This window comes from Canis aureus, chromosome 8, assembly GCF_053574225.1.
Source record: "Canis aureus isolate CA01 chromosome 8, VMU_Caureus_v.1.0, whole genome shotgun sequence".
NCBI lineage: Eukaryota > Metazoa > Chordata > Mammalia > Carnivora > Canidae > Canis > Canis aureus.
Window position 1 is genome coordinate 20,511,098 of NC_135618.1, and position 22,567 is coordinate 20,533,664.

The window sequence follows — 22,567 nt, forward strand, 5'->3', positions numbered from 1 at the left end:
TAAAAGATTTCAATGAGATAATACATAAGAAAGTACCTAGCACATTATTAAGTAGTTACTAACCTTTTGCCTAGAAAACAATCATAATGCTCAATTAATACTTTTCAGAGGGTGTGATCATTCAATAATAAATCCCAATAAGAATATTCTGAGCCCTTGGCAAAATTTTCTCAGCCAGATTTGGGGGGCAACAGAAGTGGCCAACACCTCCGTAAAGGTATTACACCATAACCATAATTGCACCATAACTTTACAATGTAACTGTAAAGGTATTACAGTGTTATAGGCAGAGGTGTTAACTGCCATAGTATTTACAATAGAGAAATACTAGAAATAACCTAAATGTTCATGAGGGTACATCTGTACCATGAAATATATATATACCGTAGTTAAAACAGTGCTATTTGTACTGACAGAAACATCTTAATGACATATTGTTAAGCTTTTTAAAAAAATTATAGAAAAGGGATCCCTGGGTGGCACAGCGGTTTAGCGCCTGCCTTTGGCCCAGGGCGCGATCCTGGAGACCCGGGATTGAATCCCACGTCGGGCTCCCTGCATGGAGCCTGCTTCTCCCTCTGCCTGTGTCTCTGCCTCTCTCTCTCTCTCTCTGTGTGACTATCATGAATAAATAAATAAAATCTTTAAAAAAAATTATAGAAAAGTATGTAAAGAATGATACAACTCAGTAACTCCCTAAAACTATGTGTGTATGTATATAAGTGCAGAGAAAAAGGACTGGATACAAATTCTAACTGCAAATAGTTCTTACCTATGGTGGGGGTGGTGCTAGAGTGGGGTCAGGAAGGTGAATGGGCACTGGGACTTTGCTCTTTGTCTTTCTTACTTAACTTTTTACCATGCAAATATACTGTTAAGTATTACTTGTATAATGAAAACAGTTGTATTTATATAATTAAGAACTACAAACACATACTGTACTTTACCATAGAAATAATTTTGATTAAAGCCAACACTGGTTAATTAGTTTTCTGCCCTGGATGTCTTATATCTGGGGCAGCATCATATGTGGTTCAAAGAAACCACCACCTAGGGTACTCTAGGCAGCAGAGAACCCTGGTCTATTCAACTTGTGTGTTAAGCCCATTTAATTTTTATCACAATCTTATAAAAGGTAAGTGCTATTTTCATCCAAATTTGTTCAAGTGAAGAAAACAAAGCAAGAATGCGTTGATTAACTTCTGTATGGGCACGAAGTCAGAGTAAAACAGCCTCTTCTCTACCTTAGTGAGGGCTTTGGCTAGATTCCCTCCTTCTCTGTGGCCAATGACCCAGCAGACTGAGGATCTTGCCTGGGCTCAGTAGCAGGCAGTACTGAAAACATCTGCCTTGTCCTATCTGAGACTTTGCCTCAGTTTTCTCATCTGTAAAATGGGAACATATATATACTTTGCAAGGCTGTCATAGGGATTATATGACACATACTGACGTGGCAGCTTTTAACATTGCTATTATTAACCAGGCAATAGAATGGGTCTCGAGGTCAGTTTTCATCTGTAAAATGAGATCCTGGTATTTATTTTTTAAAGTTTCCAGCTCTAATATTCTATGAGCATATGATGAAGAAGAAAGGTAGACAAACATGCCAAAAAGTGTAGTCAGGTGTCTGGGACCAGAGAGATGAGATGACCTTTGAGACAGGGGCTTGGCAATGATGTGATTTATGTGACTGCTATCATGTCATGGGGTGAGAAGAAAAGACAGTAAGAGAAGCTTTATTTCCTCCAGTCTAGAAGACTTAGAATTTAGAAAGATAATAGAAAGACACACATGAAAAAACATATTCATATTCTTCTACTGCCAAATAGGAAACATTTTCAGTATCCCCTAACGCCTTCTAGTACTAGTACCTAGTACCTAGCACCTGCTGGGAATAGCAAAGCATTCCAAAACAGAGAATCTTAGTGTGACCAGCCCAAACACAGCCTTCATCCTTCAACCTGCTCAACCTTCCAGGACAGAAGTTCAAGTTAAATCCTTTGAGAACCAACTGTATCTCTATACATCTCAATCTATCTTTTAGGGCTCAGCTGAAACTCTACTTCCCCTTATTAACCTCTCAAACCATCCCCATTAAAAGCCATCTCTCTCTCTCTTTGAATTCCCATAGACTTTGTTCTTCACTTTTATCAATTTCTACTTTATATTATAGTTATTTGCATGCCTGTTTTACCTCTGTTACCTCCTAACTCCCCTGGTAAGCTGAATAATGTTCCAGTCAGTGAATCCCCTCACAAACATTTCCTGAGCATCTAGCTGTATGTTATTAGGTATCATGCAAACTGCTAGGGATACAGAAATAATAACACCTTCTCCATATTCACAGAGCTCACAGTCTGATGGGAAGATGGGCAAGTGAGCAATTTTAATAACCAAGATGCTACAGGGACATGGAGGAGGAACCTCCCCAATCCACCGCAAAAAAAGGGAAAGATCAAAGTGTCAAAAAAGTCTTCCAAGGAGGTAATATCTGAGCTAATTCTTCAGAGTTGTTGAGGGGCATCTGGCTGGCTCAGTCATAAAAACATGCGACTCTTGATCTCAGCATGAGTTGGAGCACCCCACTGGATGTAGAGGTTACTTAAAAATAAAATCTCAAAAAAAAAGTTTTTTTAAGGAGAGGAAAGAACAAATATACTAAAATCAATAGAGGGGGTGCCTAGCTGGCTCAATCTATAGAGCATGCAACTCTTTATCTCAGGGTCATGAGTTCAAGCTCCATGTTGGGAGTAGAGCTTACTTTTTAAAAAAAATTAAATCAGTTCTACTTTGGAGAACTGGGTTGCAATTTCTTATAAGGTTAAACATATACTTATCATATAACAGGGCAATCGCACTCCTAGGTATTCATCCAGAAAAAATAGAACACAGGTCCACAAAAAAGACAGGTTTCCAAATCCTTATACCATTTTTTTTCATAATAAAAAGGAACAACCAAATGCCCATCAACAGATGAATGAATAAACAAATTGGGATATATCTATACAATAGATATACTTAGCATCAAAAAGGAACAAGCTACTGATATATAAAACAACTTGTTTGTTAACATTTTGCTGAGGAAAGGGAGCCAGACTAAGGAAAACACATGAAATTCTGGAACAGGCAAAACTAACCTATAGTGACAGGAAGCAGGTCAGTAAGTACCTGGGACAGGGAATATTGACTCCAAAGGGGCATGAGAACTGGGGCAAAGGGGGTCAGTGATACAGAAAAAAATCTGTATCTTCCATAACTTGCTTGCAGTAGTAGTCAAAGAAGTATATACACTATCAAAACTCATCAAAATGTAGAATTAAAATACATGCATTTTAGTCCATGTAAATTTTACTTCAAGAAAGCTGATTGATTTTTTTTTTTAAGATTGTTATTTATTTGAGAGAGAGAGCATGCATGCATGCACCCATGTGAGCAGGGGGGCAGGGCAAAGCAGAGGAGGCAGAGGGAGAGATAAAGAATCCCAAGCAGACTACACTGAGTGCAGAGCCCCCTGTGGCACTCAACCTCACACCCAAAGACCATAACATGAGACAAAACCAAGAGTCAAAAGCTCAACTGAGCCACCCAGGTGCCCCTCAATAAAGCTGATTTTAAAAGAAAAAAATATATAGCACAATGTTTAAGAACTCTGGAGTGTTTAAGACTCTAGAGTCAATTGCCTCCTCTATGACTTACTGGCTATGTAAGAGTTAACCAGTATTAGGATTAGTATTAGTAATAGTATTCATATTCATATTCCAGGCAGAGGGGAGAACACAAGCAAATGTCTACAGGTAAGAAACAGCATGGTAGTGTAGAACTACAAAACAATTTAGTGGTGTGGAACATAAATTAAGAGGAAAGACACGAAGGGGACGAGATCAGAGGCAGAAAGGGTACTCATCTACATATGCCCACATAAAAACTTGTACACAGATGTACTTAGCAACATTATTCATATGAGTCTCAAACTAGAAACAACAAAATTTCCATCAACTGATAATGGGTTAATAAAATGTGGTACACACACACACACACACACACACACACACACATACACAAAACGTGGTGCACACATACAATGCATTACTATTTAACCATAAAAAAGATGTAGGCTACAATATGGATGGCCCTTGAAAACCTTACACTAAGTAAAAGACATCAGACACAAAAAGCCACATATTATAGGATCACATTTACATAGGATGTCCAGAATAAGTAAATTCATAGAAATACAAAGTAGATTAGTGATTGTCAGGGGCTAGAGGAAGGGGAGAATGGGGAGCGACAGCTACTGGGTATGGAATTTTTTTGGAGTGATGAAAATGTTCTAAAATCAACTGTAGTGGTGGTTGCACAACTCTATGAATGAACATACTAAAAACTAATGAATTGTAACCAGTCACTTTAAATGTGTGAATTATACAGTATGTGAATTATATCTCAAAGTTGTTATAAAATATTTAATGAATATCAACATTCTAAGGAATATTTGACAAAAGTTAAACACAAAAATATTTGAGGGGCACTTGGGTGGCTCAGTGGTTGAGCATCTGTCGTGATCCCAGGGTTCTGGGATACAGTCCCACATCAGACTCCCCGTATGGAGTCTGCTTCTCCCTCTGCTATGTCTCTGCCTGCCCCCCATGAATAAATAAAATCTTTAAAACACACACACACACACACACGTATACAAAACATCTTTCCATTCAATTTGTTCAAATCCCTTATGTGCCAGGTATGGAGGTCACAAATACTGAGTAAGACAGAGTACCTTAGCCTTAAGAAGCTATACTCTAGAAGTGGAAAGAGAGGCAGGTACATAGTGTAGCACCATGTTAGAGGGACCCACAGAAAGCTGTCTAGGGCACTGAGGGAACACAAACAAGGGCCAGGACCTCCTCTCCATTACTTTGTCTTTGACCTCTTATCCTCACATGGTCCTATACTAGATGTGCGCTTCTTCTATTGGAAGTCTGCTCACATTTATTTCGGCAGGAGACCCCTATGGTAAGCAATGTGATTGATTCTCTAGTTGATCAGTCTAAGTCATCATGGCAACTCTATTAATCATTGCCAGTGACTGGCTTAAGGATGGATGGTGGTGCTCTATCAATTCAGCCAATGAATGCAAAAGAGAGGAATGCTGGGAGTTTGGAGAAAGAGGCTCTCTCTTAAGAAAGCCAAAGGCAGCATATCACTCTTCGTTGGACTATAAACAAAACCCTGATACCTCCTGAACCATTCCTACAACCACCAGGAGACCTGCCTTCAGTTAAGATAACCCTATGGTAAAGGCAAAACAACCTCAGAATTGAATGGAGTTAGTCCAGTTTCCATTTTCTGCTGTCTACCATTACATTAAAAAAGCTTCTAATGATGCCACCTGATGTTTTCTCTTCCCTCATGGGTCTGGAATACCTACGGAGCAGAGACTAGAGGCTACATCTCTGTTTCATTTCCTCCCTCAGAGTCTAGCACATAGTCTACCATTGCAAGTCACATATTTCAGAAGAACAAAAAACAATGAACAGAGTTACGCTTAACCCCAAATACTTTAAAAATCAGAATTTAACAGAAAAAGATTACCAAAATAAAGGCCTTTCCTATTAAAATTTACACAGTTCCCTTCACAGCCTCAAGCAAGGACCATGTTTTACCAAGGGAAGGCTCCTGTCCCTTTCTCTCCACCACTTCCTGTGGTGCCATGTGGAAGAGGTCCTGGGCTTCCAGGGAAGGTAGGCAGCTTGGAGTAGGGACCCGTAGGTGTGATGTAAAATGACAGGCAAATGGCTAGCATTTGATGCTAAGTATCATAGCAACAATCACAACAACAGAACCAGTGGGGCGTGTTATAGACTGGCATTTACAACATGGAATGGTACTGGTTTCTATTCTCAGCATGTGTCACTGACTTACTGACAAGACAGTTAAACATAAAAAGGGTCCATTATCAGTGGTAACTGGGACAAAGTCCCTGGGCTAGAAGGAGTAGGAAAACTCTAGCAGTAATCCTCAAACCTCCTATTTCTCAATAGTTTCAATTTCCTTCTCCAAACCTTTTCTAAAACTGCTATTACCAAAATAAACTAATTTAAGTTGACTTCCACTTCCTTTCCCTGATGTGAACGCACGGAAGAATGAGCAGGAAGAGACACAAAAACTCCCAATTATCCACCCCTTCTTAAGGCTTCTTTGTATGCCTTCTGCATAAGATCATTCATTAACTAAGAATAAGTTACTGATTTGTGATAACACCGTTCCTGGCACACAGTAGGCACTTGATAAATGTTTACTAATGGACTACAGCAAACTAGAAGAAAACATGTGAGTGTTGGACAGAGAGGAATAAAGCCTTGACTCTTAGAGGCTCACTTTTAAGCCAACCTGTTAAAAACAATAATAGTGCACGTCATCAAAAAGCTGAAAAGAGCTGGTTTTGCAGCTAAGGCTGCTGTTACTCAATGCTCCCTGAATGAATAAATCTATTCAGTTTCTCTGACCCCCTTCCAGAACACAAGTGAGTTACAGCCAGTGCAGACACTGGCTCTCAGCTCAGTTGCTATTAACCTCACTGGCTAACTGTAAATAGATACTAGAGAAACCTGTTCAGCTCCAGACTGTCCAGACATCATTTTGGTTAACGGCTTCAGCTAGTTCAGGATACTGGCTTTTCAGATCACCCTGAGGTCTGCTTTCCAAAGCCTGACAGAGCCAGTACAGAATATACTGTTACAATCTTCTTCCATACCTTGCCCAAGAGAACTTAAATGTCATGATAGTTATAGAATACACCTGGAGAAGGAGGCCTCTTCCCTTGATTACAAACAGAGTGAAGCACAGGATTTACCTGTACCAATAGTCATGCCCATGATAAACTCTCCAGTGTGACAAATCAACCCCGTCAATATTTTAGCTGCATTAAATGGCCAGAGGAAAGACTCTGCCACATGGCAAACTCACATTTCACATTGGTATCTCAGCCAAAACTGGGCAGAAACATCACATCCACAGCCCAGAGTACAAATGTTCAGCACTGAAATGAACACCAATGAGATACTTGTGGTTATAATTTAATTTAAATCCTCAGTTGAAGAAGACCACTACTGATTTGGTTTGGTTTATCAACAGAAGAGTTCATAAGGAATTATCATGAGCAAACAGTGGCAGCCACCCCAGTAACCATAAAGGCCTGAGTACTGAAGGAGGACACTTAGCTTTACTCCCTTCGCTGCAGTGAAGGGTCTCTTGGGATGGGTCATCTTCATGAGGTACAGCAGCTGTGCAAACCCCAGGACATACAGGGGAAGTTAAGGAGTAATGGGTTGCTGGGGTAAAGCTAGGCCTGAATCCCTCTAGGAAGGGACATTGGTTTAGGCCCATGTTCTTCTCATTGCACTTATAACCAGTAGCACCTCCACCCCACTCACCTCTACCCTTTTATCTCAATTTCTTGACATCTCATCAGATCAAGAAGACCCGATGGTAGACCTTAGGCCTCCTCAATGCACTGAATGGTTATTTTAGGTCCATTATTATTATTATCATCATTATTATTTTAATTAAGTGAGCTCTATGCCTAACATGGGGCTTGAACTTGACCCTGAGATCAGGAGTCACATGCTCTACAGATTGAGCCAGGCTAGTGCCCCATGAATGGATATTTTACACTTTAAAGCTAAGATTGACTTACATATGGGAGTCCCTCTTTCTCCAAATATATGTCATTCCTGAACATCTCCATTCTGTTGGAAAATGACCAATGCCAGCCCTCTAGACCTCCCCATGTCTCCCTCCTCCACCAGGATGCATAAGCCACAGGCTGAGCAGACTTCCACAGTGATAAGGCATGGTGCAGGGAAGGCAGCTCTGGAATGGCATCAGACGACCCGTGCACTTGGTCCAAGCTCTGCCAAACTAGCCCCTTTAGCCTTGACTTACACATCTTTAAAATAGGGGAATATGGTTTGATGATTTTTAGGGGTCCTTCCAGCTCTAAACTCTGGGAACTTTCAATATAGACTAGAGCTTCATCTATCTATGCCCCAGTGAAGTATTCCAGTGAGCATTTAAATGAGGCTAAAAGACACATATGCCGGAAGGGTCCAGCCACAGAATCCTAAAACCTAACAATGGGAAAAGCACCTAGAACGTAGCAGTCACCTCGAGAAGCTCTGGGTTTCACAGTGTGCTCAAAGTTGTCTATAGGCTCCCCATTTCCCATGCGGAGTACTTGGACCATCACTGTGAAAGCAAGGACTTGAAGAGGACAAACTCCAAACTCAGTAATTCCAGACAAGGGTCTATTCTAAAGGTACAGATCCAAAAATAGCTTTACAGTTTACATAAAAGCAGGACCTAAAATAAGATTTTCAAAAAGTCAAATCCTTGGTAACTAAACTTCTTTCTGAACCCACAGCTAGAGACCAGCCCTGTGCAACACAAGGGCATACTCAAGAAGTTACCCATACAAGTACTAGAGTCTTTGCCCCCTTCTTTCTCTGGCATAACCAAGATAAGCTCACCCCAGCACGGTTCTGTTTGGTAAAGGAGGATACCCGGCAATTAGGCCACAGTGCATGTCCCCCAAGAGCAGAATACTTCCCCAGCTACTTTTGTTTGGTATGTCTTTGTTTTGGTTTAGCCCTGGCAATCTGGCAGGCAACGTATTTCCAGGGGGAGCTCTGTCCATGGTGTGAATGTCCCGGCCTTGAGGTCCCTGTTCATTTTCATAAACAGAGCCCAGTTGCCACAGTGACTGGTGCTAGGAGCAGCTGCTAAATAGCAGAGGTCACCCAGAGCTTTCCTTGGGTTCTATAGTCTGGCCTATGTTGTTCCTCTGCCTCTGTGAACAGTGGGTCAATGGGAGCTGCAATCACACCAGCCAGTACCTCACACAAGAGTCTGGGCACGGACAAGGAACCACCAAGCAAGTTGCTAAATACAAATGTGACTTCAGGTGGGGCCCAGACCCACAGGACAGATCTCGGCCAGAGGGCACAGGAAGAGTAAAGGGCATAGGAGTGGCAACTTCCTCCCTGGGGGTTCCACAGGCCCCAGAGGGTGGGAGGGGGCAGGGCCAGAGTTCAGTGCAACAGGAAGGACCTTGGAAAAGTGAATACGGAGTTGGGCCTGTGACACTTTCTGAATCACGTAGGCCAATCAGGTGCCTTCTCCCTTCTCTGTGAAGGTATGACATGGTTTTCCCCACATCCACAGCAGGAAACACCGCACCCCACCTGACACACACAGGTAAAAACAAAAACAAAACAAAGCAAAAAACAACAACAACAAAGAAAAAAACAAAACAAAACAAAAAACCTTCTGGACTAGAGTCCTAGAGACCTTTCTAAATTAGAAATTATCCCTATTGTGTTTCCATCTTCCGAAGGCAAACTTGCCCAAAGGCCACAAGATCTGCTTGACCAGTGATACAACCAGGGCAGGTGTCAAACACAACTGTGTCTGGAAACCCCTAGCCAACCCCCTTGTTGTCCTCTTGCTAAGATTAGAAACAGTTGTTTTTTACTCTGCACAGCAGAGCTTCTATCCTCAAGGTAGATGCTTTCAAATAAAAATATAAAAACAGCTATAAAAAAGAGATTATAAGGCAGTTCCTCTTGGCTCTTACAAAAACCAAGTTACCTTGGCTGGAGCCCAAGGAAGCCTTAGAATAGAACCAAACATAAACCTCACTTAACATCTTTCAGACCCATCCCCATGTTAACATGGAAGTAATAAACATTCTTTGGTCCTAGTGCCAGTTTCAGAGATGGTGATCATTTAAAATGTAAACAAAATGAAGGCTTATCTCTCTCAAAAAAACATATGCTTCTGTCTTTACCAACCATAAGCCAATTAGACCACAAAATGGAGAGGAAAATGGGATGAAAGTTTACTAATTTATCAGTGTAACTCAAAGATAAACCTGAAAACTTGGATCCATCCATCATGCTTTCCAAATGGGATCCAAATGTTTCACATATAGGATGTTTCTGTGTTATTCCCAAACCACTATTGTAGTTCATTACAGGCCAGAGGAAACCTAAAGAGTTAAGAAGATTATCCTTAGGCAAATAGTTCAATAATTTAGATTTCAAAGACTCCATATTACCCTCTGTTTACACAAAGTAATGTGTTTCCTTTGCCTGCTGAACATCAAAATACCTCACAATTAATTACCTCTATTTTTTAAAATCCCAAATACTATTAAATATAATGGCCAATATATTGGGGAGAAAATAAAAGCATGTTCAAAATCTCCATTCTCTGAAGACACAAAATGATAATTACGACAACATCCATGGAATCGGATACAGATGGTAACCCCAAAAAAAAACTTTTCCCCTAGAGGCGCCTAGAGGGTGCCATAGGCAGTTAACATCACACTCTTAGTTTCAGTTTAGGTTGTGATCTCATTAAGACTCTCTCTGACCCTCCCCACTACACAAGCATGCATGCTCTCACGTTCACTCTCTCTAAACATATCTTTTATAAAACAAAAACAAAAATAAAAATGCTTCCTCTTAAAATTACTGTTTTTATCTATTTTTTTCTATTTTGCCTATGAACACTGTGAATCTAAGAATGGAAGTTTTTTATCCCCTTACACAGAAATTCAACAAAGTTAAAATTCCAAGTAAAGGCACAGCTTTAGAAAATTCAAAGTTACTTCACTTTCTAACTAGTTAGTATTTAGCTTTTCTTTAGAGTATTCCTCGTTCATGATTAATGGATTAGAAATTAACTCCACACCTTGAACAGGGAAGTGTAAATGGAAGCACAGCAAGTGGCCTAAATGGCAAAGAATTTTACAAATACTAAGGTCATCGTGGAGATAATGATCAATATTCCTCGGAATTTGTATAGGGAAATTTCCAGGTTTTTAAAAATCTATTTTCCACTCTATACCCTCAAAATATCCACATGTGACAAATTTATCATCTATGGAGTATTTGCTATGTGCCAGGCTCTCTTCTAAGCATTTTACTTATATTTACATATTTATTCCTCAAAACCACCTTGAGATACACCATTACCTTCACTCTATAGCTGAAAACACTAAGACAGAAAGATATTAAGTAACTCAAAGTCATGAAGTTATTGACTTACTGACTGGGTCAAGTGACTAAGCCAAGGCCAGCCCTGGGGGGTGGAGGGCGCATGTGCAGAGAGGGTAGTATGTGGACTAGAAGGAAGGAACCAGCATTCTGGTTCCAAAATCAAAAGGTGTTTCTTCCCAGAGAAAATGCTGACCTAAGATAACCCAAGGAATATGCCAATGAGTTCTGATCTAAATATATGTCCTCTTTCTATAGAAAACTTAGCTTCTGGCACATTAAAGAGAGATACAAACACCAAAGAAAAAAGGAAGCTCAGATTTCCTTAATCAACTGGGCAAAGTTCTCAGCTAATGTCATTTTAATTTTACATATATTTTCTATAACTTAAAATAGTCTTGCAAATTACCTAAGAAAAAAATTTTAAAGCCTTCAGATAAAGGAACTATTTGAACTTTCTATGTTAGAATTTTCACTACATTTTTCTCCTACATTGTAATGTTTTGATGGCTTTTTACAATTCATATTTCTGGCCAACTTGTTTCATTAGCACTCAAAGTAGAGCTAAGCTCATATAACATCACCGGGGCTGCAGTGTAAAGCTGCTATCCAGCTGAGCTGATTTAAAAACCCAATTCTGACAGCGTGGTATACCTACCTCTGCCTTTGATAAAATTAGAAACCTTTCTTTCCTTTCTAGAAAATCTTCACATATCAAAACTGAAGAAAGTACTTTTTTCTTAATGTATCTGAAAGTTGCAAATAATCATAATATTAATAATATTTCTTCCAGAGATCTCATTTTCTGTCCTCTCACAGGTCCTCCTTCAGCTCAGGCACAAAGAATGGGCCACAACATACAAGTGAAAGAGCGGCCCAGTGCGGTCCAGTGTGGTCCAGGCATGCCCAGAGTGGGTGTAGTGGCCCCAGCACTAGGAGTGCCCCGTCATCGGGAGCTGGTGGCCGGCCAGGCACCAAAGGGCCAGGAGGAGCCGAGCACCCCTGGGTGGGTAAGGGGCTGGGTAGGTGGGAACCCAGAGGGTGGGAGCAGCCAGGTCCTTCATGATGAAAGATTTTGAGACACTTCTCTCTCCTGCATATAGTTGGTAGCTTGGGTGGTAAAGAGATGGCTGCAAGTGTCAAAACCTTTCTCCAGGACCTTACCAGGGGAAATCACACTCCAATCTGAGGAATTTGTATCATCTCAAAGCTAGATGCTCAGACTCAGCAAGAGAGGAGCAGCGTGGAAGAGGACAAGCAGTAGTGTCCTAGCGCAGAGGAGAGCCCAGAGTACAGAAAGGAAGCAAGAGAATGAGCCACCTATGGTTACTAGAAGTCTCCTCTTGTTTTATCAAGTGTTTATTCCTGCACTATAGTCAGTAACAGCCCAAACTATTGGTGATCCATCACAACATGGAGATGTTTGGTCATCGGTGAAATTCTTCTTTATCTCATTTTTCAGGGCTCTTTGGGTGCTCCCTCCATTTGTGCTTAGCAAAGCTGTTAATGCCATTTCGTCTCAAGACATAGCTGATCTGGCATTTGAGGTATCGGGGAGGAAGCCTCACCCATTCCCCAGTGTCAGCAAAATAACTGCTGACATGCTCTTCAACCTTTGGCTGCAGGCTCCTTTCCACATCCAGGGGACGTCTGTAGCCTCTTTCCCATCCATTATGTTGGTCAGCTGGTTAGTCTTCTGCATACGTCCCTTCTCTACTCACCACACTGCTCTGAATATTGGTTCAATAAAGGAACTGAAGTGCACCAGCGGTTGTCAAGCACAGAGAAGAGGTGGCCTTACTACATTGGATTTGGTTTGCCCTGGCTTTCCTCACAGCCATGCAGTCCTCATATACTATCAGTAGAGGCCCCTCTCCGTCCTTTCCTCTGTTCAGTATCAGCGCCAATGAAGCAAAGACCCCCAGCAAAGTATACTTTTCCTAGTTGTGCCTCTTCTCCTTGGTGGTTTTCTTAAAGCAAAAGACTTTTCCAGAAGATGATCTACCTGTAGTCTGCCCTGAGTAGCTCAACCTCTGCAGAGAAATTTCCATCCCCACATCCGTCTCCTGCCAGACTAAAAGCAGCTACAGGCAACCGAGTCACCTGCCACCCAGAGGGGATGGGTGTGATTGGAAAAAAGCTGTAGGAGCTCTTTTCCTTGGCATGTCCTCCACTAGGGAAGGCAGGACCTGCTCTGCCAAGGACCCTCTGCGTATACCCTTCTCTCCGAGGAATGGGACTTCTGTCTCTGGTATGCATAAAGGAGAATTCCTGACACCAGTATGTGGATTCCTAACACCGCTGAGTCTGAATGGACCACAGGTTTTTCTGCAGGTCTTATTCTAGCACTTGCCAGTCCTGTGCCTGGAATGATGTGCATACTTTCTTTCTCCCTGTGCCACTTGCCCTCCCAACTCCTCTCTCTGCTTTCCACCACTCTTGGATGAATGGATTTTGTAACTCTGGCTGTTGTATTCTGTGGACCTGTTATTTTTGTTGTTGCTTTGTGAAAGACATATACTGGATGTGGAATGATAAAGGAGAATCTCATTTGCTCCTGGTCACCGCCTGTATAGCCATCACTGTCTTCTTTCTCGTAACTCACATTAGATTTTGGTCTCTCTTGGAAAAAAAAAAAAAAAAAAAAAAAACAAGCCTGAAGTGATGGGAGTGATTTTCTTTCTTCTCCTTAAAGGGAAAAAATTTTTTTCACTGGTGCATTTAAAGATCCCCAACTAGATCCCTGGATGGCTCAGTGGTTTAGCGCCTGCCTTCAGCCCAGGGCGTGACCCTGGAGTCCCAGAATCGAGTCCCATGTCGGGCTCCCTGCAGGGAGCCTGCTTCTCCCTCTGCCTATGTCTCTGCCTCTCTCTCTCTCTGTGTCTCTCATGAATAAATAAATAAAATCTTTAAAAAAATAAATAAGTAAAGGTCCCCAACCATAGGGAGGTACCAGTTTTGGACAAGTGCCACTGCTACACCGAATGCTAGTGAACCTCAACTTTTAACTCTTGAAGTCTGAAGTGTATACTATTGGCCACTGCCAGGTCTATCTGGTATTTCAAAGGAATACTGGGTGCTACTGAAAGGAAGTGAAGGGGTAAACTTATTAAACTCATTAAGCCTGTGATTGGCTGGTGTTCTCCTGTCATTTTAAAGTGATGAAATATGGGAAGGGGGCAGATGTCAAAACCCTTGTCCGATTTTAAATTGTCACAATTAAGTATGAGCTGTTTTTTTTTTTTTAAAAAGTGAATGTGACATTTCCTGGCACTAAACTGAAAACACATTCACATTTGAGTGTTTAATATTTAATTCCATCATTTGAATACTGAGCACCTATATATCCCAAGTTCTTGTAGCTGTTAAAGATACAGCAGTGAACAAAGTAAGCAGCCTTCTCTTTTTCTTTCATGGAACTTCCATTCTATGTAGGAGAAATATGCAATTTAGAAAATATGGCAGGTCAAACTTTTAAACACAAAGCTTCTCCTCCAGAAAAGGACTTGTACAACAATGCATGAGGGTGGGGGGAGTTGTAAGAGTGAGGTCCAGAGACCCAGTACTGCCTTTCCCCCTCAGGCTCACTGCCCCACCACAGGCTCAGTGGAACAAACTTCTATGCCAAATGTGTCCCCAACTACCTCAGAGCAACTCTATCTACAAATACAAGCCTTACTTCTTTTACGAACAGGGAGCAAAGACTTTAAAGTACCATCAATACACCATTCTGGGCACTTTTAGACAGCCCTTAATTATCAAGAATCCATTTACTTTGCTGTCACCATTCAGGTGAGTTATTTGTTAACCAAATTCCATGCAGCTCTATAGGGCAGAACTAGGGACTGAGAGTGGAGGTTTATAGCCAGGTGGATTGCACAACATGAAGAAGAATTTCCCAAGGGTCAGGGATATTTTAAATTCAAGTAAAGGCTAGAGGCTCAGTCAGCAGGATATTAGAAAGGTGATTTATGTATCAGGCTGAGCTGAACCAGATAATCTCTAAGGATCCTTAAAATACCAACATACCACAAATCTAGAACTCTAGTAGTGTGCTTTAGGAATGTAAAATCTACCCAGATGTAACGTATCCTCAAACATTACTTGAGGATAATGTTACTAATGAGATACAAATTCAGATGTCATGAAGAAATAAGCAACCTAAAATATACCACATGTTAACTAAGCAATAATTTTAATAGCACACAAATACTCAAAGCTATGGCTTGGTCGAGCTTAGTAAATGCCAGGCAGGTTTTGAGTGCATGAAGCATCACATCTCATTAAATCTTGAAGACAATCTAATGAGATGGATACTATATTACAGATGAGGATGCTAAAGCAAACAGAGGTTACAAAGCTATTTATTGGCATATCTGGGATTAGCACCCAGGCAGCTGGCTCTCGGATCTATGCTCTGAAGCACTATGTTCTGTTAAACTGTCTTGTTGGGAGTTGGAGAGCATTTTCCTCTTAGATTGGGTTACATAAGTATCCTGAAATAGCCGACTACTTAAAGGAATCTTTGAAATGTGATGAATGAAACTCTTCTGATATAAGATAATCCTGAATTTCTTTTTTAGATGTAATACATACTAAATTTACTATAATTTACTAAAGTGTAGAAGTACTCAGAAAGTTAGTCCAGTTTCCAAATCTTATTTCCAAGTAGTAGCTTAAACGCTGGAAGAATCTGGCTCAGAATCAATTACAAAATTTTCCTATGACAGTATAACAAACACACAGTACATTAGATATTTATATTTCTGCTAAATATCAGAGATGCCCAAATTGGTGATTATGACAGAGCTGGCCCTCAACTGTGGCAGTTTCCATTACAAAAATCTACTTTACAGGAATTCAGGATCCTGTTTAAAAACTGATTGAGACTGATACTTAATAGGACAATACACTACTGGCTTGCCCTCCCCTTTTTGTTTCTTCATCTTTAAAAACTAAAACCATCAAGTCTCCTTCCATTTAAACTAAAAAAAGAAAAATATTAGTTCCAAAGTTTGGGATTCTTAATACATTCCAGCTGGCTTTTTTTTTAAGTCTACATTTGTAAATATTAAGGATGTATAAAGACTCTTAATCAAGTTGTTTTCTTTTTAAAACAAGTACTCAAATAACTAACTTCATGAAGATTTTAAGTATATAATGGATATTACAACCTAAGCCTGTTTCAATATAGATATCAGTGGTATATGAGGAACCTATAACAAAGAAAAATAACTTATCTAAATTCATAAATCCCCACACAAAAGAAGTTTACATGTATATGCACAGAATATTATAGCACAGCGGTGCTCAGTGCTGGCTGACTCAGCAGTTGAGCATCTACCTTTGGCTCAGGGCATGATCCTGGAGTTCCAGGATCGAGTCCCACCTCAGGCTCTCTGCATGGAGCCTGCTCCTCCCTCTTCCTATGTCTCTCTCTGCCTCTCTCTCTATGCCTCTCATGAATAAATAAATAAATTCTTTAAAAAAAAAATTATAGCACAAAAATTCTAGGAAATCACACACTTTTTAATTTGTGATACACATAAACTGACAAAAAAGTATTCAGGAATAATTAAAAATCTTTCCCTTACTCCCTAAGTAAAAATCTTTACTCAGTATAGTAAAAAACAATTAAGATCTAAAACTATAATTTTTTGGAAGGGGACACTGAAAGAAATAATTTTACAGGCCCAAAAAGTCAGAACAAGGCTCTCAAATCCCTGCCTCACAAATATTACTATATCATATCCTAGATATGACACTTTTCATCATTAACTTTGTAAATATCACCCTCTAGAAATTACCTGTAATGCTCCATAACACCCATGCTGCCAAGATGACATCTTTGACAGCAACAGTTATTTGAAATCATAAAATCTGGGAACTGAAAGAAACCTGAAGATCCTCAGGCCAATTTCCCTCATCTGCCAGGTGAAAAAACAGATACAGAGGTACTGAGTGAGTTCCCTAGGCCAAGACTTCTAGATGAAACCCTTCACTGAAACTTCATTTGGACCAGAAGACAAGATTCACCCCCTCCACATACCAAGATATCTCTTCTTTTATTTTAGCAAGCAGCGATTCTGAAACTTTTTGGTCTTGGGATTCCTTTATGCTTTAAAATTACTGAGGACTCCAAAGAGATTTTGTTGGTGTCAGTTATATCTATCAACATTTCACACAACAGAAATAAAAACTGAGAAATTTTTTAAAATATTTAATTCATTTAAAACCAACAGTAGGTTGGGATCCCTGGGTGGCGCAGCGGTTTGGCGCCTGCCTTTGGCCCAGGGCGCGATCCTGGAGACCCGGGATCGAATCCCACGTCGGGCTCCCGGTGCATGGAGCCTGCTTCTCCCTCTGCCTATATCTCTGCCTCTGTGTGTGTGTGTGACTATCATAAATAAATAAAAATTAAAAAAAAAAAAAACCAGTAGTGAGGCCTGGGTGGCTCAGCGGTTTAGCGCTGCCTTCAGCCCAGGGCCTGATCCTGGAGACCGAGATCGAGTCCCACGTCAGGTTCCCTACATGGAGCCTGTGTCTCTGCCTCTCTCTCTCTCTCTGTGTGTCTCTCATGAATAAATAAATAAAATCTTTATTAAATAAATAAAAATAAAATAATAAAATAAAATAAAATAAAATAAAATAAAATAAAATAAAATAAAATAAAAGCAACAATAGGGCGGCCTGGGTGGCTCAGCGGTTGAGCATCTGCCTTTGGCTCTGGGCATAATCCCAGGGTCTGGCATCGAGTCCCACATCCGGCTCCTGTCAGGAAGCCTGCTTCTCCCTCTGCCTATGTCTCTGCCTCTCTCTGTGTCTCTAATAAATAAATAAATCTTTTAAAAACAACAATAACAATAATAAATCCATTGCATCTTAATGCAAATATTATCTTTTATAAAAGAAAAATAACTGTTTTTGAAATAAAACAGTTTAGTGAGAATAGTGGCATCATTTTACATTTTTGCAAACTCTTTAACATCTAGCTTAATAGAAGACAGCTGGATTTTTGTATCTACTTCTGCATTCAATTTACTGTGATACATCGTTCTGGTTGAAGGATATGAAGAAATCTGGTCTCATACAGATATGTAGTTGGAAAGGAGAAGCAAATCTTAACAATCTTTTCATACACTTGTAGCTAGCTATTTCTTCTTTGATACTTTACCTAAACTCATTAAATAGCCATTACTTAAAGGTTAGTTGTGATGTGGAATCTGCATTGCATAATTAACTTTTCATACCTTATTAGATTAAAATCCATTGCTCTCAAAATACTGAGTAATTACAAAGGAAAAAAATAGTAACTTTACAGCAAAGAACTCTGTCAGACACCACATTAGCCGAGTGATAAAGGTTGACATCACCAATAATAAGATACATTAACTTTATGTAACCCTGATTTGACACCCTGAGAGGGGCATATTACCTCTGTGTACCCTTCTCAATAATGCATAATCTCAATGCAATCATGAGAAAATATCAGATAAACTCAAATTGAGGAGCATTTTCCAAAACAACTAACCAGTCTTCAAAAGTGTCAAAGTCACTGGAAGACAGAGAACTGCCACAAACTGGAGGAAACCAAGGAGACATGACAATTAAATGCAATGTGAGATTTTGAGTTGGGGCCTGGAAAAGAAAAGGAATATTAGGGGAAAATTGGTAAAATCCAAATAAATTCTATACTTTAATTAATAATATTGTACCAAGATTAATTTCCTAGTTTTAGTAATTGTTCTGTGGGTCTATAAGATGTTATTACAAGGTGAAGCTGTGTAAAGGGTATACGGGAACTCTTTGCACCATTTATATAAGTCTTCTCTATGTCCAAAATTACCTAAAAATACAAAGTTTTAAAAAAACCAACTGCTTGATCCTGTATTATCAAGATGTGAGATCTTTTACTACCCACACAAAATTTTGTAACATCATATATTGGCCATCTGGAAAATCACGGTTCACTGAGTTATACAAATATGTAAAATATTGACATATTTCTTATATGATATCAAAAAAATCATATTTGTTCATATTTCCATCGATCTCACCAAAAAAGTATTTATTCAAAAACTGCTATGGACAGAATGATGAATATTAAACTTTAATTTTTGCTTGAAAAATAAAATTTTTCATTGGCAACTAATATTGTAAACCTGTTCATTTTTAAAAAGTGTCTGGCAAGTACTGAAGACTAGATAGCCATCGTTTGTCAGTCACTCGTTCCAAGAAAATGCTATTCCATGAAAAATAGACCAGTCCAGCTCACAATTAAAACAACTGCGTAAGTGTTTCCTCAGGACAGCCACTGCGCTTTGGAATGTAGAAGTGCTACTTGCCTACTTCCCATTTCCTCATACAGAATATGAAAAAGACATGTATTTGAGGGCTTTTAACTTCAGCAAGAACATTCTTACACTAGCATGTGGCAGTGAGGCACTGCTCGATCCCTGCTAAGACACCTGTTGTTTTATCCAATACTCCTTTTATACCATCATTGCAATGTTAACCAAAGTTGCAAGACAACTTTGAATTCTTATAATAGTTCTGACCTCATAAACCTCTTGATAAGGTTTCAGATCCATAACCATCCTTTGAGAACCACTGTTTTTTTGTTTTATTTTATTTATTCATGAGACACAGAGAGAGAGAGAGAGAGAGAGAGAGAGAAAGGCAGAGACACAGGCAGAGGGAGAAGCAGGGAGCCCAATGTGGGACTTGATCCCAAGTCTCCAGGATCACGTTCTGGGCTGAAGGCGGTGCTAAACCACTGAGACCTGGGCTGCCCGGAGAACCACTGGTTTAAAGAGTTAACCTCCAGCTCCTGAATAGAATATACCACCACTACTTAAGCCAAGGTCAAGAGTACTAAAGAGTCTTATGCTAAGCTTTATAGAATGTTTACCAAAAAGCAATAACTTCCTGCTGTCAAAGACATTCTTTAGTGACAGATCCAGAACCTGTCTTTAAAACAACCACCACAGGTCACTCAGACATTCTTTTATCTAAGAATCTGAAGACAGTGACCCCTCACCTGGTCTCCACAGGCTAGCCTTCATAGCAACACTGCTTCCTTCCCCCAAAGTAAAATACATTAAGATTCAGATTACTTTAGCAAAGTTGTACTTTATGAATGAGATAGGATATAATTATTGATTTATTCAATAAATATTAATCACTTACTATGTGCAAGGGCACTAGGGACTGCCCTCTCCCTGAGGATTCCATTCAAGCAAGGATAAGAGGCAATGTGGAAAGCCCTCCACTTGAGAATGTTCATATAATATGCAACCGCTACACCAGAGTGTTTGCAAAATGACTTGACCTTTGTAGAGCTTACATTTTAGTGGGGGAAGATAAATAATAAACACAGCAAATAAATTATAAGCATGTTTTAAAAAGTGATAAGTGCTAAGAGGGGAAAAAAACAGCAAAATAAGAAGGAATGGGTATACTAGGAGTTCAAAGGGATTATGATTTTTAGTAGGATGGTTAGGGTGGGACTAAGCCCACAGGTACTACGCACAATGAAAATTACCATTAGGTGGTCTCATTCTATTGTTTCTGGGCTCTCCTGTCTCCCCACTAGCCCCAGTCCTCAATGCCACTACTACTTTTCCTGAGGATTCATGCTTACCCTTCAACCTCCAGCTAGAGGCCCACTCACTTTCTCTAGAGGAGCAAGGTCTTCTCCATCCTGTCTCCAGATTTAGTCCTTCAGCTGTGATGCTGCTCATTTCAAAGACACCTGAGTCCTTAGCTCAGCCAACAGCAAATCAGCCATCTCCCAAATAAATACCCTGAGACCTGCCTTACCTCTGTGGGGAGCACACAGTTGAACAATAAACTTACTCTGCCAATCATAAGTTTGTTCTAGTGCTCTTTCTTTTCCAAAATATATAGGTTCTCAAAATAAGGATTAACTTTTTAAAGACCTGCTAAGTGCCACAAACTACTGGGTGCTCTACATGCATTTCAATCTCCTAATAATCAATGGACTAAGAGTAATCAGCAGTATTCTTTAGATTAGGCAACAAAAGCTTTGAAAGCCATAAACTTGGGACTCAAACTCAAATTTTCAAAACAAGAAAAAAAGAAAACTTTTGATTCACAATCTCCTCCCAACTTCATCACACCCCTATACCACTTCGGTACTCCCAGCATACTGTTTTGAGCAGAACAAAAGGAAAATAAAGAAACTGGTCATTGATAGAGTCTGTCTTATCTGCAAAATTGTACCTCAGGATCAGATATGATTTTTGCATCAGATATATCTCTGAATAATAAGACTTACGACTTAAAGGACTGGAACTGGGTAGGTATGTTCACCATGCTAACATTTTCAAAGAACACTATTTTTAATGGTTTCATTTAAAATAAACACAGCCTTCTGATTTATATGCATCATCTCATTTATAATACTCACAAGAACACAGTGGGTAGATACGGCGGGTATCTCTATTTTTGTATGTGAGGACACTGAGGATATAATTACAGCCTGCAAACAGCAAAACCTGTGCCTGAACCTGTGTCGGGATTCATAGCCCAAGGTCACAATTACCATACAATCTCTGTCAAGAATGAACTGTGGTAGAGAATTACTTTTACTAAATAAAAATGTAATAATCCAATAGATTCACTCTGGTAAAGTCCACAGGCATTCCTCACATTTGGAGCATAAAATCTCTACAAAATCCTTTAGTTACAAGTCTCAAAGAAAGCTTCACTGGAGTGACTATGCTCTAGCAAAAATCTGCTGGGAAAACCCAAGGGTCTAGCAAAAGCGCACAACTTTCAACCTTTGGATTCTAATATTGCCCCTAACTCTGACCTTTAGTCCAAAGGAATCAGGATGCTCATTTTACCTCAATGAAGAGATGTTATGGCTATCACCTGGTCAGTAACACCGGTTTGAACCTCCAGGTAAAGAATATATTTCTTGGGACACCTGAGTGGCTCAGTGGTTGAGTGTCTATCTTTGGCTCAAGGTGTGGTCCTGGAGTCCCGGGAAGGAGTCCAGCATCAGGCTCCTCTGAAGGAGGAGCTCTTAAAATAAAATAGAACATATTTCTTGGAGTGCCTGCGTGGCTCAGTTGGTTAAGCGTCTGCCTTAGCTCAAGTCATAAGCTCAGCATCCTGGGATGGAACGCAGTGTTGTAGGCTTCCTGCTCAGCCTGAAGTGGGCTTCTCCCTTTCCCTCTACCCCTCCCCCTGCTTGTGCTCTCTCTCAAATTTTTCAAATAAATAAATAAAATCTTAAAAAAGAAAAAAACCCCACACATTTCTTAAGTACACACTAAACTTTAAGTTCCTACAATTTAGAGCAAAGCCAGCCAGGTCAGTAACTCACCTTAGTGGCAGCCTGAGTTATCTGTGACTGAGCTCACTTGCCAAATGCCGAGGAAGAATTATTTTTCATCATATTAATGAAGAGTAGTTCGAAGAAAATAGAATTATAGCTCTAAATAGAGGTTCTCAAACCTCACTCCCATGAAACAGTA

The 22,567-nt window shown here is 40.0% G+C and overlaps 1 protein-coding gene, 1 long non-coding RNA gene and 1 pseudogene across 6 annotated transcripts in view; 2 read left to right on the forward strand and 1 right to left on the reverse strand.

Moving 5' to 3' along the window:
* Positions 1-22,567, reverse strand: part of TGFBR3 (transforming growth factor beta receptor 3) — a 194,706-nt gene that overhangs the window by 134,558 nt on the left and 37,581 nt on the right. The window lies entirely within an intron of this gene.
* On the forward strand, positions 8,148-21,074 carry LOC144318446 (uncharacterized). Its single transcript, XR_013384348.1, has 3 exons — positions 8,148-8,314; positions 11,880-12,066; positions 20,656-21,074. It is a non-coding gene; the product is annotated as an uncharacterized LOC144318446 (long non-coding RNA).
* Positions 12,102-13,521, forward strand: LOC144318443 (etoposide-induced protein 2.4 homolog pseudogene; annotated as a pseudogene).